We start from the raw sequence: 20,168 nt of genomic DNA on the forward strand, positions 1-20,168 counted from the left end.
CTGTAGAGGGAAGCGAAAAGTAACCATTTGGAAATATGCCACCGGCATTCTCTTTTTCTTAATAAGGTCTACCATCAGGAGAAAGTATTTTACCAGCCTTAACCTATTAGGGTGTTTTCAGAGCCTAACTGACCTAGAGAAAGGGAAGTACTAAACTCTAGCCAGTTCTAGCCATCTTGTTCCTCTTAATTGTCGGGGGTAGGAGTGAATGGAAGACTGTACAGAACTTCATAAGTTCACAGCCTGGGAGCACAGGCTCACTAAAAGACTAAGACCTACTTATAGGATTATAGAGACTTCTCCCCTCATTACTAAATACCTATTTGCTGCAGTCTGTTTTACTCAGTGCATTATATCTGGCTTTCAGTAACAACAAAAAATATTACAAAGCATTTAGCAAAAGAACAGTTTTTAAAGAGACAAAACAAGCATCAGAATCAGACTCAGATATGGCAGGGACATTGAAATTATTAAACCAGGAATTTAAAACAACTATCATTAATACGCCAATGGCTCTAAAGGAAGAAATAGAAAACCTGGAAGAACAGGTAGATAATGTAAGTTAGAGAGATGGAAATGCCAAGAAAAATCAAGAAGAAATACTAGATATTAAAAACACTGTAACAGAAATAAAGAATGCCTTTTATGGTCTCCTTAGATAGGACACAGTTGAAGAAAGAATATATCTGTGCTTGAAGATATAACAATAGAAACTTCCCAAACTGAAAAGCAATGAGAAGGAAGACTGAGGAAAAACAAACAAACAAACAAACAAACAAACAGTAAAAACATATCCAAGGACTGTAAGACACTACAGAAAGTGTAACCTATGCATAGCAAGAATACCAGAAGGAGAAGAAAGAGAAAAAGGAACAAAAGAGTTATTTGATGTAATAATGACTGAGAATTTCCCCAAATTAATGTCAGATTTCAAACCACAGATCCAAGAAATTCAGAGAATGCCAAGGAGGATATGTACCCAAAAAACTTAAGTAGGCATATCACATTCAAACTGCAGAAAATCAAACATGCAGACAATCTTGAAAGAAGCTAGAGGGGGGAAATCTACCTTTTCTATAGAGGAGCAAAAGTAAGAATTAGGGCAGTGATGGCGAACCTATGACACGCGTGTCAGAGGTGACACGCGAACTCATTTTTTTGGTTGATTTTTCTTTGTTAAATGGCATTTAAATATATAAAATAAATATCAAAAATATAAATCTTTGTTTTACTATGGTTGCAAATATCAAAACATTTCTATATGTGACACGGCACCAGAGTTAAAGTTAGGGTTTTTCAAAATGCTGACATGCCGAGCTCAAAAGGTTCGCCATCACTGAATTAGGATTTCGTGATTTATTAGACGACTGCAAACTGCTTGGCTGCTTAACTATGTATCCATCCCTGAAATCTTTTAGGGGTGATGACGGAGGACAGTCTGTCTTCAGTAACTGCTTCTTGCTGACAAGGGCTATGGACCTTGCCTGTATAGACTATGGAAGTCTCCTCCTGCCTTGATCTAAGGAAGATAAGGGAATGGGATTTGAGACTGGAACTCAGAGACTGTTAGCTGATTCTTCCAAAGTAGGGCTAGGCTGGAATTCCCAAAGCATCATCCTCTTATATGGAATTACTGTATTGTTCCAAAAGTGAAGTTGGTAGATTGCTTCATATTTCATTGACTCATTTATTTAGTCTTGAAAATAAGTCAGTTCAGTTAAATTGTTGAGTCTTACTTCAGGAAGTGGTGATGCGGATGGGCTTCCAAAGTGAGACCTACATTGTGTAAACAAGCAAACAGGTATTTAATAAGGAGTATGCCTTTGAAAATAAAAGAAAAATATAAAAGTTAATGATCACAGCAAATTATAAACCGGTTTCTGAGTCTATAAGACTGTTAGTCGAGAAGGGTTAAAGTTTCTTTTGCTGAAATGAAAGCAGGCAGTGACAATCTGATAGATCTTTTTTTTTTTTTTTCATGTTTTGATTGATTTCAGAGAGCAAAGGAGAGGGAGAAAGAGATTGAAACATCAATGATGCGAATCATTAATTGGCTGCCTCCTGCATGCCCCCTACTAGGGATCAAGCCTGCAACCCGGGTATGTGCCCTCACTGGGAATTGAACCCTGGCCTACTGGTTCATAGGTTGATGCTCAACCACTGATCCATACCAGCTGGGCTGATAGATCATCTTTATATGTAGTTTAAATATCTCTGGTGATGTCATCAGGTGCTCAGGTAAATTTTATATGGTTGACACTGCATTAGTAGTTCTCAATAATTCCAAGTTAAAGGATGGGGAAAAAAATGAAACATTAGTTTGGAGAGTTGTAGCCAAATATTTAAGGGAACCAGAAAAATTCAGGGTCAAGTTCAGTTTATAGGTGAAAAATAAAACTTTATCTAGAGTCTTATATCCGCAACTGTTTATTATAGATGGTATTGAAATACAATTTTCTCCCTAAAATCACCCTCATTTTTATCAAAGACTAGGGGCCCGGTGCACAAAATTCATGCACTGGGGGCAGGGGATCCCTCAGCTCGGCCTGTGCCCTCTCACAGTCCGGGATCCCTTGCTCCTTACTGCTCGCGTGCTTGCTGCTCCTTACCCCTCAGCTCTCTGTTCCTTAGTGCTTCCGTGGAGGCAGGAGAGGTTCCTGCCACCACTGCTACACTCGCCAGGCATGAGTCTGGCTTCTGGCTGAGCAGCACTCCCACTGTGGGAGCACATTGACCACCAGGGGTCAGCTCCTGCGCTGTGTGTCTGCCCCCTGGTGGTCAGTGCGCATCATAATGACTGGTTGTACTGCTGGTTGTTCAGCTGTTCGGTTGATTTGCATATTAGGGTTTTATTATATAGGACTAGTGGCCCGGTGCACATTAAAAGAGGATTAATTAGAGGAAATATTTTAATATTGCTATTTGCCCTTTCTCTATAATAGAAGTGTCAGAAATGAAAGAAAATTAGTAAAATGTATATGAAAATCTTCTTCCTGTCAGAGTCTGGGGCGCACCACGGGAACCAGAGTAAAGTCCCCGCCCACCCAAGTGCGCCTGAAAATCGCGTGAGACCCAGACCCGGCCGGCCCTCCCACCCCCAGTTGGGCTAGATCCAGACCCCACCCTTGTCAAGCCCCACCGGGGGGGGGGGGGGGGGGGGGGCGGAGCCTCAGGTCCCCTGGCCCAGTGCCAGGGTGGGGAGCACAGCCTGAGGTCCCCCAGCCTGGGCTGGGGCGGGGGGCACGCCTTGAGGTCCCCCATCAAGCCCTGCCGGGTGAGGGGCACAGCCTCAGGTCCCCTGGCCCAGCACTGGGAGGAGGGCGCAGCCTCAGGTCCCCAGTCAAGCCCCGCTGGGCAGGGGGCGCAGCCTGAGGCCCCCTGGCCCGGGGTGAGGGGAGCACCCTGAGGTCCCCTGGCCCAGCATTGGGGCAGGGGGGTGCACCTTGAGGTCCCCGTCAAGCCCCACCAGGCGAGGGGGGGGCGTGGCCTCAGGTTCCCCGGCCTGGTGCTGGGGCAGGGAGTGTGGCCTCAGGTCCCCTGGCCTGGTGCCGGGACAAAGGGCATGGCCTGAGGTCCCCCGTCAAGCCCCACAGGGCGGTGGGGCGTAGCCTGAGGTCCCCTGGCCTGTCGCCAGGGCTGGGGGGAGCAGCCTGAGGCCCCCCAGCCCAGCACCAGGGTGGGGGGGCGCACCTTGAGATCCCCCGCCAAGCCCTGTTGGGTGTGGGGTGTGGCCTCAGGTCCCCTGGCCTGGTGCCGGGGCAGGGGGCACGGCCTGAGGTCCCGTGTCAAGCCCTGCAGGGTGGGGCAAGGCCTGAGGTCCCCGGCCTGGCGCCACGGTGGGGGGCACGGCCTGAGATCTCCTGTCAAGCCCCATGCGGGGGTGGGGGCGGCAGCCTCAGGTCCCTGCTGATTGCTCGTTAAGGCTTGTGACAGGAACTCGGCCTCCACTGTGGGTGCAGCCATCTTGTGTTACGGAAACCCTGCCTCTGCTGTGGGCGCAGCCATCTTTGTGGTGGAGAGATGGTCAATTTGCATATTCCCTCTTCATTATATAGGATAGGATAGCCAAACCAAGACTATTTACTGTATTAAGCCCACTTTCAATTTGGCCCGATTATTTGCATAAATATAACAAGAACAATAATTGATCACATAGGCCTTCTTAAATCTGCTTTGCTGGAATATCATAAGAAATCTCCAGATTGAGCTTTAATTAGCACCTCAGGGCAAAGAAGTTGCCACATAGTTGCCATCAGGCTTTTCCTGCAATACCTTTAAATTTGGGTGAATTTCTCAAGTTCGAGGTCCCCCCAAAAGTCTTGAGGTTCTTTCTCTGCCATCTCCCAGGGAAGCAACCTTTATTCCTTACTTGGAAAGACTGCCATGAACCATGAATTCCTGAAGCTTTCTGGTGACATCCAGAGTCCGGGCATGTCTCTCTCAAACATGATATTCCAGTCAAGTCTTGGTTAATAAAACCACAATTGGAAATCAGTTTTATGTGTCCTATTATGAAGAGAACAAATTCTTATTGGATTCATGCAAACAAACATATTGCTATGAAAATAATAAAACATTAAGAGTTGCCTAATTCTGGAAGAATTAGGGAGAAAAATATAAATGCCTCAATATTGCTTATGAGGGTATAATTTACCAAATTGCTCTAGTGAAAAAATAAGCTTCCTTATTTAGAAAAAAAAAAGGTTTAAAAATAAGCAACATTTTGAACAAAGTCATAAAAATATTATTCTCAGTTCATTCAGTCCCATATAATAAATTTTTGTTTATTCTGATTATTTGCAGTAATTTTATGATTCCAGTTATTTCTTAGAGTTTTATAAATCTTTGTCTACTTCGAAGATATGATCTGCTTAGAAACCTGTACTTTTAGATTAAGTCAGAGTCCTTTTCATTGATCTTTCTAAGGATGTAACATATTTGCAAATGCATCGGAATAAAATAATGACTGTTCGTAAATGACAAAACTTAAAATGACATGGTTATAGGTCTGATTATAATGCAATTGCTAAGGGGCCGACGCTCTATCCACTGAGCCAAACCGGTTTCGGCAACAATTTCTTGGTGAATAATAATTACTATGAAATGACATAGAAAAACACAAATCCCACATTTTTAGATTCAACACACAATTTCAGTGTATAAAGAACAAATAATATGTGAGATTTTACGATGCTGCACATGGCTCATCAGAGATGTGCATTGAGCATTGGAAACGATTTATAAATACCCCAATGTGTGAGCCACAAATATGACTGCCCAATATTCCCACAGGGAATGGTCACTCTTGGCTTGCCCAGTGTCACTGACAGGACCGCTGACTACCTCTGAGAGTTTTGTCTTTGAACTTGGCTCTGAATCTTTGCAACTTTCTCCCTAGGGCAGGCTGAAATCTCTGGAACATCCATTTTAATAAAAATAAATGTATACAAATAGAACATAGTTATTATTCTTTTTGGCAAAGCTTTCCATATAATTTCAAGCATATCAAAATAGGCCTCATTAGTTTAAAAATTCTCTTTTGCAAGAAGAAAGAACAAATTCTTGAGGTATTTCATGGGCCCATTGAAATAATTCAAAAAAAAGCCACTTACTGTTTTCAAAAAAGTCTCTTAAAATTCAAATTTTGGGAAGCCTGTCAAACAAACTTAACCGAGAGATCATAGCAAGAATATATATTGTTCCATAACATTCCTTTGGTGGAAGGGAACAGGTTCTGATTTTAAAATAGGTAATTGATTAGATATTCCTGCCATTTGTACAGAAGCTTTACTCCTAAGGAGAAGACAATTAGTTGGGTGTGGTTAAGAAGAGATAAAGTGGCCCTCAGTATCTACAAGGGCCTTATTGGCTTCCCCTTTTGTGATAATTTCAACTTCTCCCAAAGTATTAGTAAGGAGAATGGGAAACATATTAATTGTAATAGGTTAGTATAGCTGGACTATATTCTCTAAAAGTTAAATTCCTTTGCAAACACATCAGGGTCCCAGAGAAAGGAAAATACATAATAGCTGTTTCTCCTCTGCCTGAAACCAGTTTTTCTGGTTTTCTGATCTGTGCTCCTCCTGGGAGCTTCTATTTTGCAATTAAGATAAGCTTCCCATTCCTTCAGCTTAATTTTAGAGATGGCATTTTCTAATTTTGCATGCAAAAATTGATTTAGGCATCAAAAGAGCTACATTTTGGACATCTTAAGTTGATATCACTTCTAGTTAAATCTTCCCATTTCTGTAAGTACTTGCAAGTAAAGGCTTCCTGTTAATTGTATATCTGCAGAAGTATTAATGGGGGCTAGGGTCTAGGCTTGGAGGTACAATTTCCCATATTGATTTTAGTTTTATTTTGAGATCTGTAGAGTCTGAACAAATTTCTTTGGATATTATGTAGTGGGTTGAAAGTGTGCTATTTGTGGGTTGAGTTCCAAGGGGTTGTCACTTCCAGAGTTATCTCAAATCCTCTTATGCGTCTTGTATAATATAGTCATGAGGGCTCGGAGTGCTAGGTAACCAACCTTTATCTGTGCATCCTGAGATGAGTCAATTATTTAATTACAGTTGAGTTGGAATTCCCTATGGGGCTCCTGCATGTCATGAGGTATACCCTCTAATTAAAACCTTCACAGAGATTCGTAGTCACCTGTAAATACCCAAGATTTGAGCTGGAAGGAGGAATTGTCCCTTATCTTCAGAGCCAAATGAGTACAGAGTCTCATTTATGTAGTAAAGGTTTTGTTCAGGTCCTCAGAAAGCAATTCCAATTGAAAAGCCAAAGTAGAAAACCAGCCAGCAATTTTTTTATCCTTTCCTTAGTTATTTGAACCCTTATCTATTGCAGTGGTTGGCAAACTCATTAGTCAACAGAGCCAAATATCAACAGTACAACGATTGCAATTGCTTTTGAGAGCCAAATGTTTTAAACTTAAACTATATAGGTAGGTACATTGTTATTAACTTAATTAGGGTACTCCTAAGGCTTAGGAAGAGCCACACTCAAGGGGCCAAAGAGACGCATGTGGCTCGCGAGCCACAGTTTGCCGACCACGGGCCAGAGTATTGTTGGCAAATGGATTTCTGCTACCTCCCTGAGTAAGGGGTTAAGCTGTCTACTCACAGGTTGGTGAGCAGTGTAAACCATCCTCTCTTAAGTCTTTGGTGTAGGGAAGATAGGATTTTGCGGTTTACTAGATGGCTATAAACTGTTGGGCTATTTTCCTATTTTGCTTGTCCTGACTTAGTAGCCTGTCTCATAGTGTTATTTGAAAGTGGACTTGGATTAATTATAAATTTATAATGCAAATTTTGGGGCCACCATTAAAGGGAAAAAGGAAGTATAAGTGACATGCTAAGGAGAGAAAATGGAATTATATAAATCCTCAATTAAACCAAAAAAGACAGAAAAGGTATGGAAGATAAAAATAGCAACAAAGAACAAGGCCAATAGAAAACAATAACAAATATAGTAGATATTTACCAAAGTATATCAATAATTACTTTAAATGTCAGTGGTCTAAATACACCAATAAAAAGACAGAAACTGAATGGATGAAAAGGCTGGAGGAAGATATTCTGAGACAGTATAGAGCAGTGGTTCTCATCCTTCTGGCCCTTTAAATACAGTTCCTCATGTTGTGACCCAATCATAAAATTATTTTCGTTGCTACTTCATAACTGTAATGTTGCTACTGTTATGAATCGTAATGTAAATATCTGATATGCAGGATGGTCTTAGGTGACCCCTGTGAAAGGTTTGGTTGACTGTCCAAGGGGTCGCGACCCACAGGTTGAGAACCGCTGGTATAGAGACTTGGACCCAGCAATGGAATAATACCGTGTGGCCAGGAAGCCAAGGTAAGACAGGTGAAATGTGGATAAACTGATTGCAAGAATCTCATCAGCCCTCTATTTCCAGCTAAAAAAAAAGAAAAGAAAAAATGCAGAATTATGTCTCCCTCCTAATTGCTTGCTTTTCCTACCTTCACATGGATAATTCCACAAGCCTTCCTTTTTCATAATGCCCACCTTTTTAAAAAAAGCCCATCTTTTCCTGCAAGGCCACTTTGTCCCCAGCTTATAAAAACAGCCAAACAGAGCTAGCTCCAGGATCTAGTTGAGAGGACCTTCCTTTCCTCTGTGCTTCCTCCTTTGTGCTTAAGCATAAGCTTAATAAAAACCTGTCTGGAAATTTCTCTGGGGTTTCCTCTTAAATTCTGTCTTGTGGAAACCAAGAACCCTAACCCCAATAACAATGCCATGCTACCACTAATCAAATGAAAGCTGGAGTAATTAGCTCTATTAATATCAGACAGAGGAGACTTTAGAGCAGTGATGGCGAACCTTTTGAGCTCGGCGTGTCAGCATTTTGAAAAACCCTAACTTAACTCTGGTGCCGTGTCACATATAGAAATGTTTTGATATTTGCAACCATAGTAAAACAAAGATTTATATTTTTGATATTTATTTTATATATTTAAATGCCATTTAACAAAGAAAAATCAACCAAAAAAATGAGTTCGCGTGTCACCTCTGACACCTGTGTCATAGGTTCGCCATCACTGCTTTAGAGTAAGGAACATTTTCAAGGATACAGAGGCGCATTATGTAATGATACAAGGGTCAATTCTTCAAGAAGAAATAACAATCCTTAATGTGTATGCTCCTAATGGTAGGTTATCAAAATATGTGAGACAAAAATCTGATAGAATTTCAAAGAGAAATAGATGAATCTGTTGATAACAGAATGGTACCAGGTGTTAGACTGGTGGAGTCAGACTGGAGCTTGGTTCAGCAGCCTCGGTACTTGAGTTCTGGCTAAGAAAGAATTCAGAGCCAAGACTCAAACTATAAGGGAAAGTTTATTTAGAAAGTCACAGAAGTTCTTCCACACTCTGGCCAGGGTGGAGTGAGTGTCCTTTCCCCATGGCCGGGGTCTTGTTTCATATATGCAAATAAACCACTTGTTTGGGATCCCTAACCCCCAAAAGAAAAAGGAAAGTCACAGAGGTAAAAGAAGTGAGTGGTAGAAGAAATGGGCTCAGGAAACAAGTTACAGAGGCAAAAGAAGGGCCCTTGGAGCTTAGGAGAAAGAGAAAAATGCTCCTGGGGGAAGGGAGTAGGAAAAGGCATGGGCGAGCTCCATAGAGAGAGCCAGACTGGGTCCTCTCTCTTGAAGGTATGTAACTGGAGGTCTTGGAAGGATCCCAATAAAATATTCAAGAGCTTTCCAGGCATGTCCTTTTAGGGTTTTGGTCTCTACTTGATTGGTCAGCAGCAGGTCAGGGGGTCATTAGTCAATGCAGCTGGTCCTGATGTCAGCCATAGCATTGCTCATCTGGTTTTGCTGCTTTTCTGGGTCTGGAGCTGAAACACTGAGGCCTAGATGTTATGGTTAATGCTTAAGAGAGTGGTCATGGTAAGGCCCACATGTGAATCACGTGAGGCCACTCTTCAGGCCCCTTGATCTTCCTTTACACTCTGGCCTTCACATTGCATGACTAGGCGAGGAAAAGTCAGGGGAGGGTCCAAACTGCATGACCAGTGATTTGTAAGGTCGAGGGGGTCTAAACCAGGTGTCCTCAAACTACGGCCCGCCGAAAACATTTATCCGGCCCGCCGGGTGTTTTTGTCGCCGCTGCCTGTCCTGCTTAGCAGCCGACTCGTCCCGGGCCCGCAGTGCGCATGTGTGGAATGTCTGAGGGACAGTGAACTGGCCCCCTGTTTAAAAAGTTTGAGGACCTCTGGTCTAAACCGTATGACCAGTGATATGCTAGGGGAGGAAAGATTACCCTGTGGGCGAGATCCTTGATTTTCCAGTTTTGCCCGTTGCTAGGCATTGGGGCTTTCTGCCCTGGTGACCTTCTGTATCTGGCCCATCGTTTTTGCTCTGCTCATTTCTGTGTAACTGCCTACCTCAAATGTACTCTTATAGTTGGATATTCAGCACTCTTCTATCAGAAATGGACAGATCTAGCAGGCAGAAAATCAGTAAGTTTGAACTCAGCAGCACCATCCATCAATTGTACATGATTGATATCTGTAGAGTACTTAATCCAACAACAGCAGATACACGTTCTTCTCAAAAAATGAAAATGGAATTAAGAAACTTCAAAAAATTTTTAGACTAATGTTTTTTCTTGTAGGATTTGCATCATAAATAAGTGATCAGAGAAAAGAAAGATGAACTCATTTTAAAAAATGCAACAAACCGTCACCTTCTTCCCCTCTACCTATTACCTATACTAGGGTAAGAATTTTAGAACTGATTTTTTTTGTAATACTTATACTTTATTTTTCTTGCCTCAAGTTTGGAATAATGAACGAAATAGGTATGGGAGTTATATACTTTTACAAATGAAACCTAGTTGGCAATCTTTCATTTATGAACTAATAGCAATACCTCATGCAGCTGTTTGGTTCCATGTAACAGAATTTGAAAGCTACTGTGGAATATGAATTCCTCATAGCCTAGCCAATATTTGATAATTATTTACCTTTGCTCTTGAATAATAGAGCTCGAGATGTGTCATTGCCTTATTATTTTGAGTGATCTAGAGGAAGAGCAGAAGCAGATGAGAAGGATAAGGGAAAATTTGTAATGGAAGAGGAGGTTACCTTTTGGGAGAAGTCCTCGTCCCCACCTGTTGCTTGTGTGGGTAGATTTCTTGTGATATCCGAGAAAAGGAATTTTCTGAGACTCATATGGGAGGATGAGATATCGTAGAAAGCTTTATTTCTGTGGAATTAAATCCTTGAGTTTCCAAGGTCCCATTTCTCTTTGTCCTGCTGAGGAAGAAGTGTAGATATTGCTTCAGAAGGGCTAGAATCAGGGTCAGCGTCCAGAGATTTCATTCCATATTGGAGCAGTGTCCAATCCAGCATCAAGCTAGCTTATCTTGTGTTTCCCACTGCAGTCCATTAGTCCATTGCATGTGATGTCCGCATGGCCATGGGCCATATGGCATATGCAAGAGAGCCAAAAGCCTAGACAGCAATAAGAGTCACAAGAGCCAAGAGTCACAAAAGATCAAACTCTTTTGTTTAGGGGATTATTTTTCCCAAATTTCCATGTGCTTGCAGTGGCTCTGTCTATTCTGGCCAATGAACTGTCCCCAGTGGTGACTGACAGACACCTTCTTTATGCCAACCCAACTTCACTGCACATGTGTCTATATCCCCTTTGTTGGGCCATTTCCCCTGATGTTTTGCAGGGAATGGACCAGTGGTTCCTTGGGGAATATGAAATTTCAGCTTCCTGGTGAAGCTGCCCAAATGACATTCTGGCTTTCTCTTTTTTCCTTTCCTATCTATATATATAAAAGCCTAAGTGACCGTTCAACCATTCGACTGTGAGGCACACTGACTACCAGGGGGCAGACGCTCAACGCACAGGCATGGAAACATGGAACAAACTGATGAATCTCAGAGGGAAGGGGGGGAGGGAGAGGGCGGGAAGAGATTAACCAAAGATCTTATATGCTTACTAGAGGCCCTGGTGCACAGATTTGTGCCCCGGTGGGGTCCCTCAGCCTGGCCGGGGATCAGGCCAAAACCTGCCCAGTGCATGGGTCCCTCGGCCTGGTTTGCGGGGATCGGCTGAAACTGGCTCTCTGACATTCCCCGAAGGGTCCCGGATTGCTAGAGGGCTCAGGCCAGGCCGAGGGGTGCACAAACGCGTGCACTGGACCTCTAGTTACTAATAATTATCTAATTGTAATGGTGTCAAGAATATCAGGCAATGGAAGACAATTTTATAGGTTAGCAGAAATTAGCAGAAAACAGACACTTTGTATGATAAAGAGGTGAAAATTACTTAGGTTTGATATACATATATATATGTATATATGTGTGTGTGTGTGTATATATATATATATATTTATTGAAACAGTATTGTTTTGAAGGGTACCAAAGTTTTTGCCTTTTGTGATATTGATTTTAAGCTGGTTATTAAGAAACAAAAGACTCAGAAAGAACCTTTGACCCTCCCCCCTTTACTGCCTAAAAGATTCAGAGGGAATTTCCCCTTGCTCTCTTTAGCAGACTAATTTGAATTAAATAAGGAAGATAAGAAGGTGCCCCAAACAGGAGCCTGTTTACTAGATTATTCCCTGTGTTTGATTGTTTCTGGGTTGTTCTTCAACTACTTGTAAATTGCCTACTTCCTTTGAAATCTCTTACCCTACGCCTCCTTTCTCCTTTGTCCAAAATGGTATGTACTAGTATACCCAGTTTTACCAGACCATCTTTGGAACTTTCAAGAGTATATGAATTCTCTGTGCCAATATATTAAAATTTGATTTTCTAATGTTATTTTGTTGTTAATTTTTATTAATAGTCCATCTAGAAGAATTTAGAAGGTGGGAGGAAAAGCATTTTGCTTTTTAGTCCCCATAGAGTTTCTTTCCCATTTTAAGACCACCCTTTTTTTACTGCTCTTCCTGTCCTTTAGAGTTATGCTTGTGGGGAGTGGGATCATAGGCTTAAATTAGTAGAATGTGGGGGCACTGGGTAAAATGGGGACAAGTATTTCAGCTTGTTTCAAGAATTGGCACCTGGTTCAAGAGGAGGCTAATTTGTTGCAAAGCTATTCTAAGGACATGAGGTAATCACGTTTTTTTTTCCTGTTGGATTATTGGGTTAATATCGGGTAGACATCTATTTGCATGCTAAGTGCTGTTATCAATATTATCTTTTTGTCTGCTGGGAATGGGGATTCTTGATAGTTACCCTACAGGGATTACCAACATAGATGATTATCTCAAGGAATTAGAAAATTTTGTTAAAATTGATTCAGTGAAATTGTTCCCTTCTTTGTAGGAACAAAACAAAACAAAACCAAAATCAAAAATTAAACAACACATCATTCCTCCTTGGATCACAAGTAGTGATTTGAGGTAAACAATCTATCAATTCTGTTTTGTCTTTACTATGACTAGCTGTACAAACCTTAATTACTTATTACTTCAGTTTCCTCATCTTCAAAGTGTATATAGTGCCTAGCTTACAAAGCAATGATAAGAATTAAGTGAGTAAGTGTGTGCAAGTGCCTGGCTCATAATTGACATGCAGTAAGTCTTCTCTTCCTCCTTCCTTTTGGCATCAGTAATATCTGGATTTCAGTCCTTGAATTCACTTGTTACAAGTTGTAGGAGCAAATTATTTACTCTCTCTGAAAGTCATTTGCCTTTAAACATATGGCCATCAATACCCTTTTTATACAGTTGTGGTTGGAATTTAATTCCTAGTATAGTCTAGGACAGTGGTCGGTAAACCGCGGCTCGCGAGCCACAAGTGGCTCTTTGGCCCCTTGAGTGTGGCTCTTCCACAAAATACCACGTGCGGGCGCGCACGTACAGTGCAATTGAAACTTCATGGCCCATGCGCAGAAGTTGGTTTTCGGAAAGGAGATAGACGAAACAAGTATACAAGATGAGTGTGGATGGGAGAGTTGGAAGGGGTCGACCTCAGCGAACGTACCTCAATCAGATTGAGGACGTTTTTAGCAAAGGCCAGCTTAGGAAGTACCCTAATTAAGTTAATAACAATGTACCTACCTATATAGTTTAAGTTTAAAAAATTTGGCTCTCAAAAGCAATTGCAATTGTTGTACTGTTGATATTTGGCTCTGTTGACTAATGAGCTTGCCGACCACTGGTCTAGGAAGTTTTTGTTGAATCTGAATTTGAACGTTAAACTGCTAAAAAGTTATGTAAGTATGTGAGTTTTGCTGGAAGATCTTTTGGATACCAAATCCACAATATATATTTTTAGGAATATATAGTAGGAAAAATATAAACAAGGAAAAGTAAATCTACCGCTCTCCCCACCTTTTTTTTTTTTTTAAATATATTTTATTGATTTTTTTACAGAGAGGAAGGGAGAGAGATAGAGAGTTAGAAACATCGATGGGAGAGAAACACCGATCAGCTGCCTCCTGCACATCTCCTACTGGGGATGTGCCCGCAACCCAGGTACATGCCCTTGACCGGAATCGAACCTGGGACCTTTCAGTCCGCAGGCTGACGCTCTATCCACTGAGCCAAACCTGTTTCGGCTTTTTTTTTTTTTAATGGAGGACTCTATAGTAGGTTACTTAATTTTATTTAATGTAATTTGTTGGGAAAGTAGGGACATTATTGATCCAGGGATTTATTTTACTTGATATAGCTACCTCTAGAAGGAATATGCATAGGGCACTAAGGAAGTCAAACTCTTGAATTATACCTCTTTGTTTTTATTATTTTTATTTTAGGTGGCTTTTGTTTTTAAATGAGACATTTTAGTATACAAAAATGATTTTGTGGGCAGATCTTGGAAAATTCATCAGTACTGAAAATTTTCTAGTTAGATAATTTCCAGAGAAAGAACTAATACATCAGTATTAAAGTTTAGTTTGGTAAATTAAGGTCAAGACTCAAGAATGAATCATTTTAAACGACTTATGAATTAGATCAATATTATTATTGAATTTAACTGTGTGTTAAATCAATATAATTTCTTTCACATAATCATAGAATTAAAAATGAAGTCTGCAGTATATTGTATTGAAGGTTTGGAGAGTGAAGAACTAGGGCTTTTGTAATTTTAAGGATGTTATAATTCCATGAATTTTAGTTAGATTTATTTGAATGTGAATCACTTTCATAAATAGCAAAATATCATTGCCTTCATATTTTGTAGAAGTTGAGTCAGCTCTTGTATTTATTCAGATGACTATAACTTTTAACTTATTTTTTATACATTTCCCAAAGTTTAGGAAATAAGTGGGCATGCAGAGTATTAATCACTTTTAAGAATTCATTTTCTCTGACATGCTACAACTCTTTATTAGATGTTTGTAAACACCCCCCACTGGGGACATGCCCGCAACCAAGGTACATGCCCTTGACCAGAATCGAACCCGGGACCCCTCAGTCTGCAGGCCGATGCTCTATCCACTGAGCCAAACCGGTTAGGGCAGCTTTTAACTTATTTTTTATACATTTCCCAAAGTTTAGGAAATAAGTGGGCATGCAGAGTATTAATCACTTTTAAGAATTCATTTTCTCTGACATGCTACAACTCTTTATTAGATGTTTGTAAACCATCCTAAACATTTTCTCTTGCATAGTGGGATTTTTCTCATTAATCTTCTAATTTACTACTCATATAGACTATTCTTTTCTTTCTTTCTTTTTTAAGGGAGTTATTAAGAACATAGTATTTTGGAATTAGACATACTTGGGCTCAATAAAAGCTTCTTAAAGTTGTTTGTTAACATGTGTTAAAGTTTTATGTAACTAATGAGGGGAATAATCAGGAAGACAAAAAATTGCTTCCAAGAGTTTTTGAATATCAGAAGTTCATGTATTCTTTTAGGAAAGGGATGCCTAGATAAAATTGCTAACATAGAAAGTTGTTGGGGCTGGCCAGCAGATCCTCAATGATGGATGAATAATTACTCTGACACATGTTTCTGTGAAAGAGAGGCTAAGGGGCTAGTTGGCATAAGGAGCCAAAAAAGCCCCGAATGCCTGCTTTTTATTGTAACAATAGCTTGAACTAAAATTAACCTCTAGATACAATCAGCAGAGTAAGCATCCTTGAGAAAGCACATGCGTCTCTCATGTCCTTTAAGCAAGGACATGTCTAAGTAAACCCCTGGGGGCTCAGACTTGTTTGGAAAAGTCAAGGCAGGGGCAGGCACCTTCAGCCAACTCCTGTCCTATGCCTCCCCACAGAAAGTGGTTAACTTTCTAAAGTTCAGGGAAGCACTATCACCTTTGGGGTTCATCCTCAGAAAACTTGGAATGTATTAGATATCATCATGGTCTTTATCATCATATTCAGTATTATCAAACTGGATTTCAGCATCAAATGTATCTCATTGATTTTAGCATGTTTTGGAAGCTTGCCATATGCCTGCAGATTTACATCTTCGTCTGTATTGTATTTTAAAATTACATCTGGCAGAACAACTAATGTCTGAGATATTTATTCAAACCATTTTTCTCAATTTTTTTGATATGACATAACCTTTTTAAACCATCAAAACATATTGCTTCTAATCTTTTCCCCAACATTTCAACTACCTTAGCATACTCTTACTAGTAGTTCTCTTTACACACCAAATCCTTTTTTTTTTTTTTCATCCTTACCCTGCACCTATTTTTACCTCCTTTACCTTTATTTGTAGGCCTGGCAGTGCCTTGCAGTATCTCGGAATCCTTTTCTGTTGGCACACAAGACAAAGTCCCATGTAGTGTGAAGTGGAATTTGCATGGGTGGGAGAGTTTCATAGACTGAGATTTTCTGAGACATGCTCAACAGTAGCAAATTTCTTTCCTTCCCTCTTCCCTTTCCATGTGTGTTAATGTTTTTTAAGGTTTTCTAGGGTAGGTCTAGAACAGTGGTTCTCAACCTTCTGGCCCTTTAAATACAGTTCCTCATGTTGTGACCCAACCATAAAATTATTTTCGTTGCTACTTTATAACTGTAATGTTGCTACTGTTATGAATTGTAATGTAAATATCTGATATGCAGGATGGTCTTAGGCGACCCCTGTGAAAGGTTCGTTCGACCGCCCAAAGGGTTGCGACCCACAGGTTGAGAACCGCTGGTCTAGAACCTTTACTCTTGTGCTTTCTTAGCCTAGTTGCAAAGTAGACCTGTCTTCTTGGATCTTTACTGAATGCCCTAAGGATTCAATGAGGAGTCTTTATCTTGCTTGTGAGAACTTGAATGATTCTTGGCTCTGTATAAGCTCTAGGAATTATTCAGTTTTAGCTACCTGTTAATTTTTTTTTCCAATAAGTTCTTTTTGCTCGACTTTATGGGTTTTCACCCTATACACGTGCAGATTGGTATTCAAGGGTCCTTCTCTCCTCCTACCCACTGCCCCTCACTCCCACCCCCACCATAGGTATTTGGGGTAGCTCTTGCACTTCAGGTACTTTTCTCCCCAAATAATTGTTACCTTGGCCTTTCTGTACAGTAATCTCTGTCTTTTCAACCAGCAATGCACTGAATTCTATCTGGGTTTCCTCTCCTACATACTGCAAATGCTTTCTGAAAATGCTTTCAGAAAGACACCCCAGGTAATTATAGGACTCACCTATTTGTTTCCCTTTATGTAGGAGTCAGTTTTGAGCTGCTTGTTGTCCAAGGTCATATAGATAGTTTGTTTAGTTTTCTAGTTGTTATTGGAAGTTAGTTAATTTGGATCCTATTTCTTCCTCATGGGTGAAAGTAGAGATCTCTTAACACTTAAAAAATGAACAGTGGTATTCTTAGCAAGTGATACAATCTATCCATTTCAAATCGTGCTCAAATACTATTATTTGTAAAAATCCAGTTTTAAATGTTGCCTAAATTAATCTTAATAACAATATTTCTGTTATTCTTTCACACATAGTTGTAAATAAAACCTGCTTTGGCCACTTTTCATCTAATATTAGTTAGAAGTTAACTGATGCATTAAATTAACATTGGTTGTAACTCTAATGATTTATAATAGCTTATTCTTTTTGGTACTTTTATACCTCACTGAAGATTACTGGCTCTTTTATGGTACTTAAAAAAAAACACACACACCCCAACAGATTCAATATAACTAAAAAAACAACAAATCTTACTTAGAATAGGAACATTTTATTAATAAAAAATGTTTTATATTCCATCTTTTGAGGTATATGAAATAGTATAAGTTTGGTACTGTTCATTATTATTTTAAAATTCTTCCAATTAGTTTAAAAACGTAATTGGAAGTAGAATGTAAACATATAAATTGGTGTGAGGTTAATTGAGAATGTCTCATTAAGTTTGGAATTATGAAAAAAAAAGATATGTTTGGTGAAGAACACACTGGCTTAATGTGTTTGAAGGTACTCATGGAAAAATTAATGACTCATGTGGGGAGCCGGCACGGCCATGGCATACTCAGCCTCAGGGCGCCTTATGTGCCATGCCAGCTCAGCCTGGTTCAGTGACCCTGAGTGGGGGCGATGAAAGGCTTAGAAAAGACAGACATGAGAATGAAAGCTGGGTCTCGGTGGGACGCTGCCCCTCTGATGGACAGCGCCAGCGCCCACAAGCCGTGTCTTTATTTTATAGCAGTTGCCATGAGGCAAAATAGGGGTGTGATCAAGTTGTTTACATCATTCTCGTGGGTTTCAGTCCCACTCAATTACATGCACCTGAACTCTATCACTCAGGCACCTGGGGCCACGTGTTCAGACCACAGTTTCAAGCTTACAGCTATAGCTGTAATTGTGCTGGGAAGGCTCTGCCCTCCAAGCTGGGACTTGCACGTGGCAATGAGAGGACTCTGTGCCCTCTCCTCAGTCCACGGCTTGAACCTGTCCAAAACACTGTAGCTGCGCCCCATAGACTCATATATAGTTGACTCAATTGGTCAATGAGCTGTATTCTTTATCATTAGTGCTTTCAGTATTTTAATTACTATACTAGGTGTAAGGTACCCTTCCTGATAGTCATTGTGTGTCTGTGATGTTCTTGGAATTGAGACTTGAAATTCTTAGGGGAATGTTTGAAAATAAGCCAGTAGTAGTATTGTGATTTATATGTTGTGTGCTCAGGTTTAACAAAGGCATTTTTAGCTCTGGTATCAGAATTGTACATTATAAATCTTAAAAAAAGCACTGAAGAAGTTTATGGCCATAATTTACATCTCTCTTAAGGGATGAGGGTCAGGGTTGTAATTATAGGTGAGAGAACTATAAATGCATCAATTCTGACAGATAACAAAAAAAATCTAATTTGATTCTGTTACTTTTTATTATTTCTTTAAAAATGTTTCTGATACCTTTAAAAATTACTGCTTCTAGATATGTCCATTGATTGGTGTTTATGCTTTACTTTTTTTGGATAGTATGCAATATCTAGATTTAAAATATATTCAAGGTCTTTTATGTACTAATGAATATTTACTTGTGAGAAAATTCAGACTGATAAATGAATTTACTAGATCTGTTTGCCAAAGCTGCTTTTGTTTTTGGTCTGTTATTACTAAAATTAACTGGTCTACCTGTAGTGTTGCCTAGATAAGCAACATGGATATACCACATTTCATTCTCCTAAATTGCTTACCATTGAAATTCATGGACTATCTCTGTTATTTTCATAGTGTGTATGTAACTCTGTCTCTGCAGAGTAATAATTCCTTGGTGAGTCAAATCATATTGCTTTGATTCATTTGGAGTTTAGAACAACTCTCCTTAGTTAAATAGATCTGGGCTGTGAATCTGGGCTCCTTCTGGTTTTATGATCTTAGGCACGTTACTTACCCTCTGCTGGTTTACTTGATATTAGTATAGTTTAATAGTTAGTTGAGTAGACTCTGGAGCCAGTATGTGAGGATTTGAATCTTGGCTCTGCTATTTTTAAAAGCTGTGTGACTTTGGGTGAGTTACTAACTTCTTAGCATCCTCTTTCTCATCTGTACATTAGGGATAATAATAGTATTTATCTATAAAACACTGTGGGTAAAACTGACACATAGTAAATAGTCAGTAAACGTTTGCTATTATCTTCAATAAAATGAAGATAAAAATAACATTATAGGGTTGTTATGATGCCTAATTGAGTTAAATAAAGAAAACACTTTGCACAGAGACCTAGTACATGTTTAGTAAACGATGATACTGCAATGGGATTGATGACAATTATGCTGATGTAGTAGATATATTTGTGGAATACCTGGGTCCTCACCTTTTAATGAATCCTATGACACCAAATAATTGACTTGACACATTTAATTTAGTAGCTTTGGATAGACACATGTTTAGATGTCTGAGTTGAGAATTTTATAAAATCTTTTTAAAAAATTTATATATATACATATATAATTCTTTATTGTTGAATAAAGAATATGTCCCCTTTTTTCTCCCATTGACCCCTTCTAGCATGCCACCGCCCTCCACCCTAGGCCCTCACTACCCCACTGTCTGTGTCCATGGGTTATGCAAATATGCATACAAAGTCTGGTTGATTACCTCCCTCTCATCCACCCTCTCCTGTCTTCCCTCTGAGATTCTACACTTTGTTCCATGCTTCCAGGTCTCTGGATCCACTTCGTTCATCGGTTTATTTTGTCACTTTGATTCCACATATGAGTGAGATCATGTGATACTTATCTTTCTCTGACTGACTTATTTCACT

The 20,168-nt window shown here is 39.9% G+C and overlaps 1 protein-coding gene and 1 pseudogene across 5 annotated transcripts in view; one reads left to right on the forward strand and one right to left on the reverse strand.

Moving 5' to 3' along the window:
* The window catches only part of FUT8 (fucosyltransferase 8), a 221,624-nt gene that overhangs the window by 69,456 nt on the left and 132,000 nt on the right, over positions 1-20,168 (forward strand). The window contains exon 1 of one of the 5 annotated variants that reach the window (XM_023755818.1): positions 10,154-10,257. The exons of the other annotated variants lie outside the window; for them this stretch is intronic. The gene's annotated coding sequence lies outside the window, so the exon portion shown is untranslated. Of the gene's footprint in view, positions 1-10,153; positions 10,258-20,168 lie in introns of those variants that run through there. 5 annotated transcript variants of the gene reach the window in all.
* LOC102442364 lies at positions 15,805-19,110 on the reverse strand (annotated as a pseudogene).

Source organism: Myotis lucifugus, unplaced genomic scaffold (assembly GCF_000147115.1).
Source record: "Myotis lucifugus unplaced genomic scaffold, Myoluc2.0 scaffold_85, whole genome shotgun sequence".
In the NCBI taxonomy this organism is placed as follows: Eukaryota; Metazoa; Chordata; class Mammalia; order Chiroptera; family Vespertilionidae; genus Myotis; species Myotis lucifugus.